We start from the raw sequence: 15,007 nt of genomic DNA, 5'->3' as shown, positions 1-15,007 counted from the left end.
TTGGTTCTTATCTCTGCTTTTCTTCTTTAGGAATCTGTTGAACCTTTTTGTGAGTAGGTTGATTGTTTCATCATGTTCAGCATCTTCTTTCTCCTCATTGATGTCACTCTGTGTACTTGCTTTCAGTTCAAGTCCCTTGGGTTTCCTTTCCACTGTTTCTTGCTTTTTGAGTCTCTTGAGCTCCAGCTCATGCTCCATTAATTTCCCAAATAGTGCAGCAGTGGACAGCTTTGACAAATCACGACTTTTTGATATGGCAGTCACTTTGGGTTGCCAGCTTCTGTCGAGGCACTTCAGCACTTTTATGTTAAGTTCCTCTTTGTCAAATACCTTTCCCAATCCAGTAAGATGATTCACAATGTGGGTGAACCTTTTCTGCACATGAGCAATGCTCTCTTCGGGTTGCATTCTAAAAAGTTCATACTCTTGGATGAGAGAATGTTTTCTTGATCTCTTCACATCCTCAGTGCCTTAATGAGTAACTTCCAAGACCTCCCACATCTCCTTAGCTGAACTGCATTGAGATATTCTGAAGAACTCATCCATTGTTAATGACGAAGTTATGATGTTCTTAGCTACAAGATCATATTGAGCCTTCTTCTTTTCACTCTCACTCCATTCAAATCTTGGCTTTGCCACTTCTTCATCCTTGACAACCTGCATTGGCACATAAAGTCCATGGACCACAACCTCCCAAATACACGAGTCAATAGATTCAATGAAAATTTTCATTTTAATTTTCCAAAAAGCATAATTCATCTTAGGAGGTCTATTGATAGACGATCCCTTAGCAAAAAGCACTTTAAACTCAGAAATTATTACAAACAAACTTGAGCAAAATACAAGTCCTAGCTCTTGATACCAATTGTTAGGTTTAATAATGTCAAAGTTCAAGAGGGGGGGTGAATTGAGCTTTTAAAAATTTTAGGCAGATTCAATTTTTAGCACAGTACAAAGAAAAATAAATCGATTTATTTACCAATGAAAAAATTTATATTTTATACTATTTATGTATTAAGAAGTTTATATCAGTTAAGTGATTTTTGATTTTAAGCAGATTGATTCACAAGCTACACTCACACTGTTTTTAGAGAGGAACAATAAAAACATAATCAATGATCTTCAGCTTTTAAATCCAGTGATAAACCTTCAATTACAAGATTGACAATAAATTGGGTAAACTATCATAAATCAAATGATTCCAGTTGTACTCAACAGTTCATACACTTTTTAAAAGAATCAAACAGGTTTTTCCAGAAATCAAGAACAGTATGAACAAGCCCAAAAAGAACAGATTTATTTTTAATTGAACAGATTCAATTTCTGACAGTTTAACAGATAAAGTAGTAAAAAAGTGCAGGGAGGAAGAGAGAGTGAACACAAAACAATGCATCAGTTTCAGAGAATCTATTCATTTAGAGAAGAACAGATTCATTTTCTATGTTGTAAAGGATATTTTTACAAAACATGTGAAAAACATTTTCATAAGTCTTGTGCTTGCTCTTATCACATGGTCAGGGGTTACGAGGTGAGTTACTCAGCAAAAAAACCTACATTAAACAACCTCTAATCTAAACCTAAGACATCCTTAAAGCAAAAGCCAACACTAAGGAAAAATACACATTTGGCTTCATCAAACACTTTGTCTTTGAGAGGCAACATCCATCTTCAACAGAGCTCACCACCAAGTATGACCGAAGTCAACCGACAAGAACAATTATTATACAAAATATTATATTTAATTTTTAATTTTTTTCTTAAGTAAAAGTTTAGTTTATCTTTAATAAAAAATTAATTTTCTATTTAAAAATAGATTTAAATTATAAAAAAATATAATTGTGTTTATAATTTAAATATAAATAAAAGTAGAAATATGATATTTAAATTATAAAAAATACATAATATTATATAATTATATAATAAATCATATTTAAGTTTAATTTTAAAAATAAAAATTAAATAAAAATATTAAAATTTAAAATATTATGATTGTGTATAATCCAAATCGGTGTATCTAACACCCCAACTTATAAGCATCGGTTCAACACCCCAACTTGTAAGCATATGTTGTATGTCCATGTCTGAGATGCATCTAAGGGGTGGATGCAATGCCTTTACATGGTATTAGAGCTTTATAGTTTGTTAATTTTTATTTAATTATTTATGATTATAATATCTACAACATTAAAATATATAAATATAAATTAACATAATATTATAAATTTATGATATTATAAATAATATATACACATCAAAATATAATTATAAAATAATTTAACTATATAATGTATTATTATTACCTTGGATTTAAAATATGTACAGAACAATGAAATGAAGAGATGTGTTACTTTTAGTCCAACTATCAAATAATATTTTTAATTTTATTACCTCAAAAGTGATTGATGTTCAACTTTTGTCTTTCTATAATATTGGTATTTGACTTTTCTCACATTTTTAACCATTGATTCCCACATTTCGAATACTAAGTGAAGAATAGTTATATTCGTAAATATGTAATCAAACTTCATTCCCCAATTATCAATCAACAAAGTTTCTTTCACAAATTATGCATTATCCATGTTATGTTTTATTTAAGATCATTCATCACTAATCATCTCTTGAATTCATTTTTTTAAACTTCTAAACATGGTTAACATAACTATGGTTGAAGCAAATCTTATTGGAGGAACATAAAACAACTTCAATGACTTGAATTTACTTAACATTGATAATCTCATATAGTGTCCTACAATAAAGTTTTTAATAAAAGTAACATCATCCATAATTTGTGAGATCCAAGAACATTGTTGTGCATTACACAAGAAGTCTAATAGATTGAAGGAAATTCTGATTCTATGAGATACGCACTACCTCCATAATTGTACCTCTAATGTATTTATTAATAAAAAAATTGTCCTTTATCTCATCATATCTATATTTTGACTTTAAAAATATTGGTTCATTTTCAATGATAACCATAAAATATATAAGTGGTCTTCTTTGTCAAATATGATGTAATTGAACATGTACTATATATATAGTAAATACAAAAAAATATAGTGTTTTTTAAAAGTTTTTCTTTTAAAAGCACGTCATAAATTCAAACAACAATAGAAAAGTTGTAGAAAATTAAAAAACAAACTGAATTTAGAGATCATTTTAAAATTAAACTAGTTGAAATTGATCACAACAATGTTCCTAAACCCTAAACCCTAAACCCTAAAGTTATTAATGCTTATAATGCAAAACATTAGGAAAAAGTTATAAGAATTAAAATTAATTAAGTAAAAAATAATAATACATAAACTATTGTGATACTTTTACTTTAATTATTAAGATTTCCTTTATTAAGACTAGTGTGTAATTCCTAGTCAAGAAAACAACATATGAAACTCTTAAAATATTTCTATAGATTGAAACATGCTCTAAAATAATGACATAAAAACTTGATGATGTCTTATATTATATTACTGCTTTCTAATACTAATAATTAAGAGGTTGATAAATGTGTACACTAATTTTTTTAAAATGGTGAATAAGTCGTTATATATTTATATACTAATATGATAACTTTTGATACATAACTAAATATTTACAAAATTATTATTTCTTAGATTTAAGTTTAAAAAGTAAGATATGGTCATGGATGAGTAAAAAGCCATAATATAGGAAAAGTTGTACAGAGGTGTAGATATAGCAAGCTATACAAAATCTCTGTTTATAATGTTGTGATTCCACATTTATTGACTACTGAACCGTCATAAGTCCAGGTTCAACACACATGATCTTCAGACCTTCTGACAGTCAAGAGCTACATCACAAAATTCAAGATCTATCTTCTATGTTACATAACATAGAACTTATTGGAGGATGCCCAGGATATGGATCAGGAATTAACAACTTCCGCGTGTTATAATCAGCCTAGGGTAACTTATAAAAATGAAAACATATTTTAAGATCTAAAATATCTTAAATTTCGAAAAATAATAAAAAAACTTTTTTCGAAAAGTATTACAATAAATATTTAAAATATTCTCAATTAATTGAACTTATTAATTAACAACATATTAATAAATTTAAGGCAAATCTTAATTAAAATTGAAGAGTTTACATATAAAAATAACAATTTCAAAAGGTACAAATAATTAATTAAAATAAATAATAAATTCATAAACAAATAATTAATAAACAAACAGAAAATAAGTCTGTAAAATAAGACAATGGCTTCAGTGTGTGTAACAGTCAGATCATTGATAAAAATCTCACTGAAATCCGCTAAGATAAATAAATTATCATCATAAGCCAAACCATTTATCACAATAATATTTAATTTAACAGACAATTAAAGCAAAAACTAAAATTATTAAGAAATAAAAAGTTCACAACGAATTAAGTAAACAACTAAGTTTAGGTGAATGGAAAGATTTGGTGTGCTCGGACAGCCAAGGGTTTCATAATCAACTTATGAGTAAATCCTCAAATCAGAAACTCTAGTCCACGATTCTCTCGTCACAGCACAAAGAACAAATTACAAAGAAACAATGTTGGTGGCGTTTCCAAGACCAAATGGTATGAAGATGAACCCACCAATCAGGATGACCACGTCATGAATATGGCGTCCGAGCCATTATACCAGCAGGAACCATTTATCCCCCGGAATTGGTAATGGACGCAAAGGAAACAATGCTCCTAAACGTTTAACCATCATACGAAAAAATAGGCATTCACTCGAAATAATGTTCTAATGATTTAATGCAAATGAAAAATATCTCTAACTATGGTGCTCAGTGGAAGGAGAAGTCGTTAAAATTGAAGGCTCACGGGCGAAACCATGTGATTATGTCTACTGCCCAAACACACTTCGGTGCTTCATCTCATCATAACACCGATAACTTAGAAATTACTATTATTCCGAAGTAAAAGAAACCAGGTAAACACCGAATCTATTATTATCTAAAAGAATATAAAGAGAGAGCAGCATGATTGACTACTATGACCATAAATTAAATATTGTTATCTAAATATTAAAAAAATATAGAATAATATATTTCTTAATCTTAGTATATCTAGATAATTGGAAGTATATTTTGTATGATGATCTTTCGTACAAGTAGATTCAGTAGCTAAACATAGGGATGCACATGCATTAAAGTGGCAAATTTTTATTATGGATTTCCATTTTGTTAAAAAGTAAATAAATGCTATTAGATCTATGATTCAAAATGAAATAATTCAATAGCGATTACTTGTTTTCACATTGGAACGGTGTGAATACATGAAAACTAACCAAACAAAAAAATTATTGTAAGACAACTATTATCCATCTACTTTGTAGTGGGATGTATGTATTTTGCAAAATATCTATACTGTTACAATTCTATATACAAATTCATGTGGAGAGATACACCGCCTTAAGATCAGAAGAAATCTTCTAACTGCCTTCCCTGGCAAGACACTTCAACAAATAGTCAATGACAATGTAAGACAACTATTATCCATCTACAAATATGTGTCTATTATTCATCTACAAATTAACCTTAACAAATTCCCTTATCTATTTATTAAGACAGACATTCTAAGTAACGTACATTCTCAGTTCTACTGAATTATGGTTCTCAGTTCCTTTTAGTCAATAATGTTCTGGAGACTTTACGTTCATCGCACACATTGATACCAAGAACCATTATATAAGAACACTTTGGTGGGCTATATGGATGATAGTAGGCCGTAAGATCTGAATCATTGTTAATTAACGACGACAGGTTTCAGATTAATATCACTTGCAACTGTAGAAATGTCTACTTTATCCCAAGAAAAAAGTCTACAATGAAATACAGATTAAAATAAATAATAAAATCAGAAATAACAATAAACAAAGTAGTAGAAATAAGTTTCCTTTTAACACAAGACAAGGGCTTCAGTGTGTGTAACATTCAGATCATTGATAGAAATCTCACTGAAATCCGCTAAGATAAATGAATTATCATCATAAGCCAAACAATTTAAAATCTTCCGAAAAGAAAGAAATTTGATTTAACAAAACATTCAAATAATTAAGAAATTAAAAGCTTACAACGAATTTTGTAAAAAACCAATTTAAGGTGGAACGAAATAATTGGTGTGCTCGGACAGCCAAGGGTTTCATAATCAACTTCTGAGTAAATTCTCAGATCAGAAACTCTAGTCCACAAGTGTTTCGTCACAGCACACTGATCAAACTACAAAGTCCAATGATAATTTTCAAAAACATTACATACACAAAATTATCTATATCTATAATTTGAATGAACTACGTAAGCAAAAGTTGATACACACTGTATCCACACCTATAAAGAGCTGCAATCAGAACAAAATTTGCATTCTTCCAGTGAATTGAATACTAAAAATGTTGGTGGCGTTTCCAAGACCAAATGGTATGAAGATGAAACCACCAATCAGGATGACCACATCATAAATATGGCGTCCGAGCCATTATACCAGAAGGAACAATTTATCCCCCGGAATTGGTAATGGACGCAATGGAAAACAATGCACCTAATAGTTTAACTCTTATACAACGTTCATTCAAGCAATGTTCCTAATGACTTTATGCAAATGAAAATCATCTCTAATTATGGTGCTCAGTGGAAGGAGAAGTCGTTAAAATTGGAGGCTCACGGCGAAACCTTGTGGTTCCGTCCACTGCCCAAACACGCTCAAGTGCTTCATCTCATCATAACACCATTAATATATAAATTAGTACTCCATATAATACATTCACAGGTAACAAAAACCAGATGGCAACAGTAGCATTGTCAAGAACAAATGAACCGAATTAGAAGTACAAGCAACAACCAATTGAAGGACATTTGAAACAAGTGTTAAAAACTACAAGACAAAGGCTTCAGTGTGTGTAACATTCAGATCATTGATTAAGATCTCACTGAAATCCGCTAAGATAATTAAATTATCATCATAAGCCAAACTGTTTTCTTAAGCCAATTTAGCATAATTACAATACAAAAACCAATGGTACCTGTAACAGGGAGAGAGCCAACAAAATTCTTTTGGATAATGAAAATGGTCAGAAGAAAAAAACTAATTTTGGAAATTTTGGTGTGCTCGGACAGCCAAGGGTTGATAATCAAGTTCTGGATAATTACCCAGATCAGAAACTCTAGTCCACGAAATTGTCTCGTCACAGCATATACACAAAACCTAAAATTATGAATTCGAAAAAAGGAGAGAAGAGGAATCACAGAACATCACGATACATAAACTCTAAACAATAGTTCATAAAGGCAGAACTTTCAGGAAAATTCTGACTCGAAATCAATGCCAAGATGAACCCTAAGCGGCTATTCGATTACCCAAATGAGAGCGACGAAGAAGTTGCAATAGATGGGGCAATAGGTTTGATTAAATAGGCAGTGAAGAATGAAAGTGTCAAACACTAAATTAGGGTTTATGGATATTGGGCCGAACACCGATGCAAGAAATCTTGACTGGGCTGAAACTTAAAACCCAAATACATAATGAACAAATCGTTAATTTGTGATAAAAAAAATTGTAGAATTTTATAATAAGTAACTATAATTTTAAGTTTAAGCAAACGAGCTTAATAAATAATCTCATAGATTTTTACTCAAAAACTCTGCTCATTTTAAAATTTTATTAACCATTAAATAATTATTATAATTTCCATACATATTTTTACTATATTTTACGTTATGCAATATCCACAATACACATATTTATTCTAAATAACTAGCATTTTTTTAATAAATAAAATTTAAAATATATATTATATTTTAATTAAAAATAATAATTAATATATATTTTAAAACAGAAATTACATTTTAGATAATGATAAGCAGTTTGTACCCGTGATTGAAAGGCTTTTTTAATTAGGATAACAAATTGGATAAATTTTATTTCAAATTATAATGAATCAATAAAAAAATATTAATACATATAAAAATATATTTTATTAATAAAATTTCAATTCATTTTTAATAATTGTTTTACGGATAAATATTCAATTCATTTCTTGCAGCTTCCTCCTCTTTATTAGGAATATCTTCAACCGTCATTAATTTTCTTTTGTGAAAGTCTTTGTTGATGTCAAACTTGTTTTCTTCAAGAGAAATATTGTAGAAGTACGAGGTTTGCTCCAAAGTGTTTTGAAAGCCAAGTTGGTATTGAAGGAAAACGGCAATTGCTTCCTACACCATATCCAATCACGGAAAAAACCGAAAATACCCTTAGAAAATAGGGTACATATAAAATTACATTTCGGACTCCCTTTTCCAGAACACAATAATCTCTTCCGAATAATTTTTTTTGGAATGTATTATTTTCAGTTCCAGATTTTTTTATCCTGAATGGGATTTTGATTTTTTTTTTCAGATTTTTATATCCGAAACACAAAAATATTTTCCGGATTTATTTTTCCATAATGCATTATTTTCAATTTCGGATTTTTATTTTCGGATTAAAGGGTATTTTCAGAGTTTTTGAAATTATGTTGGGTGCAGGTTCAAAAGTGTTGGGTGCAGGGAGCATTTGCCAAATCATAATCTGTTAGAGGAGTAAGGCCCACTAGACAAAACAAACAGCCCCTATGGATGAAGGACAACATAACAAAATAGGGTGATATTTGTAGTAAAAAGTAATGGGCTCCAGACTATAGCCCAAATTTTGGTAACCTAAAGCATCACTATATAAGGGATGCTAATTGCATAAATAAAGGGACACAAACTTTTACCCTAGTATCTTTTTCCTGAGTATTGGTTAATTTGGTAGTTATTGTAGCTTACTCTATCATTGGTGCTTTCATTGTCTTCCTCCATGCCTCCCAAGCTGATCTCCAAGGAATTGGAAGACCTCTTTCAGGCCATCCAGGACCGCCTCACATCCATTCAGTCTCAACTGGAGACTAATGAAGCTCGCTAGACCAATCTTGAGGCACGGAATGATTCCCTCCACTCTTCCCTCACTCTGTTACAGGATCAGGTTGCTACTTTTCCTCATATTCAATCATCACCTTTAACTAATTCACATGACCACACAACCACCGTATCCCCACCTCCACCAACACTTAGACTACCCAAACTGTAGCTCACGTTTTTTGAAGGACCAGAACCCCTAGACTGGTTATTCCAAGCAGCACAGTACTTTAATTTTTATCATATTTCCCCAGAAAACAAATTATCCATGGTTCCTTTTCACATGAAAGGGGAAGCTCTTAGCTGGTTTAAATGGATGCACCAAAATCATCTCATTACTGATTGGCCTTCCTTCACTTGTTCCTTGGAATTACGTTTCGGCCCTGCCTCTTATACAAACCATCAAGCTGAACTTTTCAAACTACACCAACAAACCATAGTTACGGACTACCAAACCAGATTTGAGAAATTATACAATTGTGTCCATGGCTTGAGTCCTAAAACCATCCTTAACTGTTTCATATCAGGTCTCAACCCTGAGACCAGGAAAGAACTTTCAATTCTGAACCCCTATTCCATATCACAAGCTATTCCTAGCTAAGCTCATTGAAGACAAAGTCAAAGATTCCAAACCTCGACAAACCCGACCCCCTCCATACACCACTGTTTTTAACCCCATCAACACCCCCACCAGTCGTGCTCAGACCACACCTAATACCCTCCCAATTAAACGCCTTACCCCCACCTAGATGCAAGAGCGTCGTGCTCTTGGCTTGTGTTATAACTGTGACGAGAAATTCCTTCCAGGCCACAAATGCTCCACCTCACGTTTTCTTTTACTTTTAGAGGATACATATCCTATCATTGAAATCCTAGATGACCCTCCTGATCCCACCCACACAACAGACATGGTCCACTTTCACCTATCCCCCCACGCTCTTACAAGAAATTTTTCCCTCAAACACTAAAATTCCAAGCCCTCATCCACAATTTACCAGTCACCGTTCTCATAGACTCTGGCAGTTCCCACAACATCCTTCAACCTCGCATTGCTAAACACTTACACTTATCCATTCAACCCAATCCACCTTTTAGAGTCATGGTAGGAAATGGTGCCTTCATAACATGCCAAGGCATTTGTCCTGCTATACAGATATCTATCCAAACTGCGGTTTTCACTATCCCCTTCTCTCTCCTCCCTATAGAGGGTGTTGACGTAGTTCTTGGAATTGAATGGCTACGCACATTGGGCCCCATTCAAGCAGATTTTTCTATACCCAGTATTGCCTTCACTTACCTCAATACACATATCACCCTCACAGCCACAACCTCACCAACCCCAATCCAAGACACTTACCATCAAGTTTGCCATAGCATTGCCACTAACACCATTGCTTCTATTCATTTTTTGTCGGTTGATACCCATTCCCCTTCCCCAATTCCCATATCCCTAGAATCTAGCATGCAAACACCCTCATCCTTATTGTACCAATTACCCCAATCCATTCAAATGATTTTACGTAAACACCAGTCAATATTCAAACCACCACATGGTCTTCCCCCACCACGCCCCCATGACCACCATATCCCCCTCTTACCCAACACTGGCTCGGTTAATGTGCGCCCATACCGTTACCCCCACTCTCACAAAAATACCATCACCCAATTAATTGCAGAGATGTTGCAGGACAGGTTCATCAAACCCAGTAACAACCCATTTTCTTCCCCAATACTGCTCATCAAGAAGAAAGATGGCACATGGCGCTTTTGTGTTGATTACAAAGCACTCAATCCAGTCACTATACGTGACCGTTTCCCTATACCTACTATTGATGAATTGCTAGATGAAATGGGGTCTGCTACAATTTTTACCAAGATTGACTTATACTCAGGGTACCACCAAGTTAGGCTCAACCCCACTGACACTCACAAGACAGCTTTCAAAACCATGGATGGTCATAATGAATTCCTAGTTATGCCTTTTGGTTTAACTAATGCTCCCTCCACATTTTAGGCAGCCATGAATGATCTCCTACGACCCTTCCTTAGGCGGTTTATTTTAGTTGTTTTTTATGACATTCTCATTTATAGCCCCACATTGCAGGATCATTTGACACATTTAGATATTATTCTGAAATTGTTACAAACACAATTATTCTTTGCTAAGCTTTCGAAATGTAGTTTTGCTACCTCGACAGTCAGTTACTTGGGCCACATCATTTCCCCAGCTGGAGTGACCCCTGACCCAGAAAAAATAAAGGCAATCATAGATTGGCCACAACCACAGTCACTCACGGCTTTACGCGCATTCCTCGGCCTCATCGGATTCTACAGAAAATTTATTCGTAATTACGCCACTCTTGTCGCTCCTTTCACCGATTTATTACATTGTCAAAGATTCACATGGCCACAGACGGCCCAAATGGCATTTACAACATTGAAAGTGGAAATAGCAAAGGTCCCTAACCTACATCTTCCTGACTTCGCCCAACCTTTTGTTGTAGATACTAATGCATCCGCAGTCGCTGTAGGAGCGTTCCTCAGCCAAGCCAGTCACCCAATTGCCTTTTTTAGCAAAAAGATGTGCCCCCGTGTCCAAGCAGCATCAATGTATGTGAGAGAGATGTATGCCATCACAAAAGCGATAAAGAAATGGCGTCAGTACTTGTTAGGGAATCATTTCAAAATATACACAGACCAAAAGAGCCTCAACACACTACTCTCACAAACAATACAAACACCAGAACAAAAGAAATGGACAACAAACTCCAAGGATATGATTTTCAGATAATATACAAACCTGGAAAAAACAACGTTGTGGCTGATGCACTCTCCCGCCAGGAACCGCCAACTCTCTTAGTGTTGTTGGTCGTATCATCCCCGATCCGCACCATATTTAAAGAACTACAACAGTTCTTCACCACCACAGAGGGCACCAATTTGTTATGATCGTTCACCAACAATCAACCATTGCCCAATCAATTTTCCACCAGTCAAGGCATACTCTTCTTCCGCAATCGGATATTCCTTCCTCAAGTTCATGATTTCCGCAGGCGTATCATCAGTGAATTTCATGATTCCCCAACAGGGGGACATTCAGGTTTAAAACCCACATTGACAAAGATAGCTGCCTCCTTCTACTCGCCAGGTCTCACAAGAGATACCAAGGAATTCATACAACACTGCTTGGTGTGCCAGCAGAATAAGTACCTGCCAAAAAAACCACAAGGATTGATCCAGCCACTACCTATACCCCATCAAGTATGGGAAGACATCTCTGTGGATTTTATAACTCACTTACCGGCATTTGCTGGCCATACCGTGATTTGGGTGATCTGTTGTCGCCTTTCCAAATACGCTCATTTCTTGGCTTTACCCACTCATTACACGGTCGAGAGCCTCGCACAACGCTTCTCCGCCGAAATTTGTCGTTTACACGGTCTCCCCACTAGCATAGTGTCGGATCGAGACCCCATCTTCACTAGCACCTTCTGGCGCAACCTGTTCAAAGCCCAAGGAACAAAACTGCAATTCAGTTCATCATACCACCCTCAAACCGATGGTCAAACAGAGGTTGTGAATAGGGGATTAGAAGCTTACCTCCGCTGTTTCGCCAATCACCACCCCCATTCTTGGTAAAAATTCCTCCACCTCGCAGAGCTATGGTACAACACGTCCTACCATTGCTCCATTGGCACTTCTCCCTTCCACGCCTTATATGGATGGCCACCGCCCACCACCGTCGACATGCTCCATTCATCGCGCACGGGAACCACGGTTTCGGAACTCCTACAAGAGCACACACTCGTCCTTCACCACTTGAAGTTAAACCTCCTCCGCACTCGCCAAAGCATGCGGGCACAGGCGGACAACCACCGCTCAGATAGGTCCTTTGCCATTGACGACTGGTGTGGCTTCGTCTTCAAACGCACCAACAACACCCAAGCTCTCTCCCCGTTTTTCTGGCCCGTATAGGATCGTACGGCGCATAGGCACGGTGGCCTACGAACTCCAACTTCCGCCGTCGTCACGTATACATCCAGTATTTCATGTTTCGCTGCTCTAACAGTTTAAAGGGCTACCTCCTGGAAGTGTTTCTAACTCAACAAATAACCCCACAACACTTTTAGATCCCCCCACTTCTGCAAACCTCTCACGGCCCAAATGTCATAAGCCCAGACCTCGTCAATGCACCTTCAAACTTTGAGGACAAAGTTGAGTGTCCAGCGGATGGCAATGTTAGAGGAGTAAGGCTCACTAGACAAAACAAACAACCCATATGGATGAGAGACTACATAACAAAATAGGGTGATGCTTGTAGTAAAAAGTAATGGGCTCCAGACTATAGCCCAAATTTTGGTAACCTAAAGCATCACTATATAAGGGATGCTAATTGCGTAAATAAAGAGACATAAACTTTTACCCTAGTATCTTTTTCCTGAATATTGGTTAATTTGGTAGTCATTGTAGCTTACTCTATCATAATCCCAAACCTTCTTCAAGTCGGCTTCGAGTTTTCGGATGTCGACATGAAGTTGCAGACTTTTGTCGTTCTCGGTTTAGTAAGTCATCGTCTTGTTGGGCAAGATTTGCTTTAAACCATTATTCGAGATTTGCAACTCTTTTTCTTTGACATGAGCAGCTTCGAGTCGGGACCAAGTGAATCCCTGTTAAGCTTTAGCCAAGCAACCTCGACCGCCAGATCTTTATTCTGATCAACCAAGGTATTGTTGGCTTCAAGGACGACTTGTAAAGAGGACGCCAACTCTGCCAACTGAGCCTTCAAAGTGTCATTATCGGTGCTCACCATCTTCCGTTAGTCGAAACTCATGTGTTTGTCGATAAACATAGCACGAGCACTCAACTCCATGAAGGCATGTTGAAGCTCGAAGTGAGTAGCCAACATGTAATACTCTTGATCCAGGTTATTGAGTGAGATGGTGACTTTTTTGCACAAGTGCATGTCCCTCTAGAGGAAGTCATTATTGGGAGCACTCAACCCCACCTCTGCCTCTCGGAGAGGCTTTGTTTCCACCTCTACCTCTAAGTGAGGTTACTTGGCGGACTTCCCCGAAGATGACTTGTTAGGATGATGGCGTGGCATCACATCCTTGCCCTTCCTTTTACGAGGTTTCTTAGCAAGGTTGATGGGGGGAAGCTCTTCGGGTGCGGGGTTTGTCAGCTTCAGATGAAGGGCTCTCAGCTTGCGCTCCTTGAAAAAGTCTTTGAAGAAGTTCTTGCTGTCAAAGTGATCCATTGAAGACACAATAGCTGAAAGAAAGAATAGTGAAATGAACGTCAAAGTGCAAAAAAAAAAGAAAAATTGAGGAGAGATATACCCTCAAGGTCGAGAAGTTTGGTAAAAGACATATACGTCTGCAACAACCGTCGAGTTGGGATGGGAAAGCTTGTCCAAAATTGACAAAGTCTCAAAGTCTTCATGGGTCACGACAACCTCGGCCACACACGGAACCATGCCATATCACAAGTCCAGTAAAAGAGGAATTGGGGAGTATGTCCGTCATAGAAAAATTGACGACCTTCTTTCCCAACCACAACTTTAAGAAAGCCTTCTTTAAAGTTCTTGTAAGAAGAAGTGAAAGAGGCAAAAATACAAGTTTTATCTAACTTTTTTTTTTTCTTAAGCCAAATAAAACATTTTTAGATAAAATTTACTCTCTATTTTTAAATACATCCATTACATTTTGCATTAATTAATTACTTCATCTTGAATTTATATTCTTAAATTTATGTATATTTTATATAATATTTACAAAATTTAAATATGCATTTTTTTTTTTACTTTTTTACTATTTTTTACTTAATTATTATTTTTCTACATGTTTTCAAATCTTTATAAACTTTTTAAGATAACTTCTTTTAAATAATTTCAAAATTAAACACTTCATCAATTTAATAAATTTAATTTAACTAATTTATATCATAATTTCAAAAATAAAATATTTATGACAATATATAAATAAAATAAATTTAAAATAAATAATCTTTAAAATAATAAAATATTTTATATAACATTTAAATAATTTAAATACATCTTTTCTTTTACTCAACTTAAACTT

The 15,007-nt window shown here is 34.9% G+C and overlaps 10 non-coding genes across 10 annotated transcripts; all 10 read right to left on the bottom strand.

Annotated features, from left to right (window-relative positions):
• Nucleotides 1–4,221: 4,221 nt before the first annotated feature.
• LOC137811762 (small nucleolar RNA R11/Z151) lies at nt 4,222–4,305 on the bottom strand. The gene has a single exon (XR_011081143.1). It is a non-coding gene; the product is annotated as a small nucleolar RNA R11/Z151 (small nucleolar RNA).
• Nucleotides 4,306–4,426: 121 nt separating this feature from the next.
• Nucleotides 4,427–4,522, bottom strand: LOC137811750 (small nucleolar RNA Z157/R69/R10). Its single transcript, XR_011081141.2, has one exon. It is a non-coding gene; the product is annotated as a small nucleolar RNA Z157/R69/R10 (small nucleolar RNA).
• A 17-nt stretch (nt 4,523–4,539) lies between these two features.
• LOC137811814 (small nucleolar RNA snoR80) lies at nt 4,540–4,664 on the bottom strand. Its single transcript, XR_011081161.1, has one exon. It is a non-coding gene; the product is annotated as a small nucleolar RNA snoR80 (small nucleolar RNA).
• A 115-nt stretch (nt 4,665–4,779) lies between these two features.
• LOC137811792 (small nucleolar RNA Z152/R70/R12) lies at nt 4,780–4,887 on the bottom strand. The gene has a single exon (XR_011081148.1). It is a non-coding gene; the product is annotated as a small nucleolar RNA Z152/R70/R12 (small nucleolar RNA).
• A 1,025-nt stretch (nt 4,888–5,912) lies between these two features.
• Nucleotides 5,913–5,996, bottom strand: LOC137811777 (small nucleolar RNA R11/Z151). The gene has a single exon (XR_011081146.1). It is a non-coding gene; the product is annotated as a small nucleolar RNA R11/Z151 (small nucleolar RNA).
• A 120-nt stretch (nt 5,997–6,116) lies between these two features.
• LOC137811734 (small nucleolar RNA Z157/R69/R10) lies at nt 6,117–6,212 on the bottom strand. Its single transcript, XR_011081135.1, has one exon. It is a non-coding gene; the product is annotated as a small nucleolar RNA Z157/R69/R10 (small nucleolar RNA).
• Nucleotides 6,213–6,383: 171 nt separating this feature from the next.
• Nucleotides 6,384–6,508, bottom strand: LOC137811808 (small nucleolar RNA snoR80). Its single transcript, XR_011081159.1, has one exon. It is a non-coding gene; the product is annotated as a small nucleolar RNA snoR80 (small nucleolar RNA).
• Nucleotides 6,509–6,615: 107 nt separating this feature from the next.
• LOC137811785 (small nucleolar RNA Z152/R70/R12) lies at nt 6,616–6,722 on the bottom strand. Its single transcript, XR_011081147.1, has one exon. It is a non-coding gene; the product is annotated as a small nucleolar RNA Z152/R70/R12 (small nucleolar RNA).
• A 156-nt stretch (nt 6,723–6,878) lies between these two features.
• On the bottom strand, nt 6,879–6,962 carry LOC137811755 (small nucleolar RNA R11/Z151). Its single transcript, XR_011081142.1, has one exon. It is a non-coding gene; the product is annotated as a small nucleolar RNA R11/Z151 (small nucleolar RNA).
• A 133-nt stretch (nt 6,963–7,095) lies between these two features.
• LOC137811743 (small nucleolar RNA Z157/R69/R10) lies at nt 7,096–7,190 on the bottom strand. The gene has a single exon (XR_011081140.1). It is a non-coding gene; the product is annotated as a small nucleolar RNA Z157/R69/R10 (small nucleolar RNA).
• Nucleotides 7,191–15,007: the final 7,817 nt, after the last annotated feature.

Source organism: Phaseolus vulgaris, chromosome 11 (genome assembly GCF_051622355.1).
Source record: "Phaseolus vulgaris cultivar YP4 chromosome 11, ASM5162235v1, whole genome shotgun sequence".
Lineage (NCBI taxonomy): Eukaryota > Viridiplantae > Streptophyta > Magnoliopsida > Fabales > Fabaceae > Phaseolus > Phaseolus vulgaris.
The sequence above is the reverse complement of the archived record's forward strand: the minus strand, read 5'-3'. Positions and strand labels throughout refer to the sequence as shown.